The sequence below is a fragment of the Arachis ipaensis genome, chromosome B06, assembly GCF_000816755.2.
Source record: "Arachis ipaensis cultivar K30076 chromosome B06, Araip1.1, whole genome shotgun sequence".
Lineage (NCBI taxonomy): Eukaryota > Viridiplantae > Streptophyta > Magnoliopsida > Fabales > Fabaceae > Arachis > Arachis ipaensis.
In genome coordinates, this window is record NC_029790.2 from 25,203,206 (window position 1) to 25,206,595 (window position 3,390).

The following is a 3,390-nucleotide window of genomic DNA, read 5'->3' on the forward strand; positions in this document are numbered from 1 at the left end:
CTGAGAAGAGAGAAAGAGAGAAAGAAGAACACAAATCCTACCTCCACAAACTTCAATCCCTTATAACTTTCTCTCTGGAGCTTCGATCGCTGCACCGTTTTCAGCCACGCGAAGCCTTCTTCATTTTCTTCATTTTTATCCAAAAATTTCGATAAGCATTTCCCTCTCCAAACTGTAGTTTCATTTTCCCCATGAGAATCATGTTTTTGCTCATGAAGTGAGAAGAGAGAAAGAGAGAAAGAAGAACACAAATCCTACCTCCACAAACTTCAATCCCTTATAACTTTCTCTCTGGAGCTTCGATCGCTGCACCGTTTTCAGCCACGCGAAGCCTATCTCCTCTTCTTCATTTTTATCCAAAAATTTCGATAAGCATTTCCCTCTCCAAACTGTAGTTTCATTTTCCCCATGAGAATCATGTTTTTAGCTTGTGTGCTCATGAAACTTGGTGATTCTTGTGTTTAGGATGAGCTCTAACTTGAGTTCTAGCTAAATTTCATCATCAATTTCAGTGAGTAAAGGTAAGAGCCACTTTTTTCATGTGTTCATGAAGTTTTATGAAGTCCTAGTGATTGAATATTGTGTATGTTATGTGAAAGTAGTGTAGATTAGTATTAGAGGCATTAAGTTTATCATTGGCGGTGCTTGAGCTTGGTGGAGGTGAACTTGGAGCCTAAACTCGGTAAAATTCAAGAATTGAGGATTTGATATTGGCTTCCTAAAGATATGGTTTAAGTTTTATTTAAATATCATATAATGTGATATGAAATCCTAGGCTAGATGCCCATAGGAATAAGCTTGAATTGTGTAATTGGACAGAATTGATATGTTAAAATTGATACACCGTTGGATTTGATTTTAGTTGGTGATTGTGTGTTTATGAATTATGAGTTGAGTTGATGAATTTTGGGTAGGAGGATGTTAAAAGTAAGCTTGGTAAGTTGATGAAATGCTTTGAATATTTATGCATCAAATTGAGGTGTGTAAATAATGATTTAAAGTAGTAATGTGTAAATTAAGTAGGCTTGGACTTGGTTGATAGTAAAAGAGTCAATTAGAATAGTTGGGAGGTATTATATTGATGTAGAAAACTGATGTGGCTTGTAAATCTCTTGGAAATCGGTAAATTCTATTTTTAGGTAAAAAGTGATTTTGGCCAACTTTGGCAGGCCGTAACTTGGTCTTCGGAGTTAAAAATTCAATAAAATTAGATTTTTAAGAAAATTTATTCAATGATCTTTTCAATGGATAAAAATGGTTGAAAAATGAGTTTTGTATAAAAAGTTATGAAAGTTCAAAGTTTGGGTTAAAAAACTGAATTTCTGCATCATATAAGCTTTTTTGAAAATCTGACAGTCATGCATACACGGCAATGTCATGTGACGCAGGAAAACATTTCTAGCCAATAGTCTCGCGTACGCGAGCGTGGTCTGCGTACGCGACAAAGCCCTTTTTGAAACTAATGCATACGCAGTAGTGTCACGCAACGCGGGCAAGCTTTTCTGTCCAGTACTCTTGCGTACGCGAAAGGTGCATGTGTACGCGACATTGTCAAATTTTGAATTTATGCATACGCGGAAGGTGCATGCGAACGCGACCACCCTATGTTGCTGAAAGTGAATATTTAAATTTTCAACCATTTTTCTAGCCTCCTAAAGCTCTGTAAACCCTATTATGAGTCTAAAACTGGTGTAATAGAGGGTAGAGGAGTTAGGAGTAAGATCTGATGAGTTGAGACAATAAAATGAAGAAAGCTAGATTGAATGTAATGAGAAGTGATGATGATTGATTTTGATTGAGGATGAGTATGATAATAAAAGATGATGATCATTGATTTTAATTATGATTTCGAATGAATTGAAATGAGATTGAGGGGAGTTTGATAATGAAATTGACTTGGATTGATATATACTTACTTGGGTAGATGCAATGGCATTGTTCCACTTGTTCTGGGTTATGGTTTGAGATCCTGGGGTAGATGAAAGAATGATGGCTTTGTCCCGCTTGCTCCCAATTTGTATTTGATCCTCTGGGTTGATGTAAGGATGGTAGTTTTATCCCGCTTGCTCGCAGATGTTGACCCCTCATCGCAAGATGTGGCCGGATACTTAGACCTTTCCGAATATTATCCCTCCAAGAGATGTGAATCTCTCTTGAGAGATGTGTACACGCAAGGACTGTTCAAGGTTAGCTACTGGACATATCAGACTTGGCTGTATAACCGACAGATAATATCATTGGCCATAGGGCAAGCATACATTATTTGCATTTGATTGAATTATTTGGAATTGTTACTTGTCTTGGCTTATTTAATTGTGTATATTAAGTGACTATGTGCTAATTTTTTACCTGAATCTACTTGTGTATTATTTTTTTGTCTTGTTTGTGTTTGAACATCTGAGAGGTCCCTCATGCTGGTGTCGGTTGATATTGAAGGTTGCTCTGTTTGGAGTTTGGAGAGTTGTGGGAACTTTGAAAAAATTGAAGTAGATTAGAATTTCTTATGATAGTTGTCTAATTACGGATTAGTAAGAACTTAAGATGGAACCACTAATGAATGGTTTTTCAGATATATATTCCTTGTTTTTCTGCTCTGCAGTGAAATGGAGTTCGTTTGGAAGACAGCGAAATTTAGTTTGAATTCTATTTTGTGTTTTGCTTAGATTTCTCCTCCTTTTATTTTGGAAAACTTTAATGATGTATATGTATATATTTTCTTTTGAAACATTGCTTATAGAGGCTTTGATGTATTTTGGGGAGAGATAGAACCTCTCTTTTCCGAAAGTTTATATATTTCGATGCGTGTGTGTTTGCACCTGCGATTTTCATAGTATCTGCCACCGTGTTTGCATCTCTCATAATCAAACGAAAGTCAACACGCCAATTCCAATGCATGATATCTCTTATTTTGAGTACCAATGGATCAATAAACCCAAAACCATCTTGGTGATTAGTAACAAGATTAAATGCTTCCACACAATCTGTCTCACAAATAACATCTCGTTGACCCACATCCCAAGCTAAGAGATATCATCTCCAAATGGCAAATAATTCTCCTTGAAGAATACTATTACTCTCAATCATTCCCAAACACCCCATTTGCCAACTCCTATTACAATCTCTAATAACACAAGCAAAACCAACACTATCACCCGAACCAAAATAACTAGAATCACAATTAATCTTAAAAGTACCAATGGATGGGGATTCCAAAAACCATTTAGAGTAGAGGGAAGGGACATACGTTGTAATTCAAAAATATTCCTAAGCTCCTTTTCTGAAGATAATGCCAGACAAATCACTTTTTTCGGAGGCCAAGTCTCATGAGGATTAAAGATGTCATTATTCCTTGCTCTCCATATCCACCAAAGTCCCGAAAAGAACTTGAAC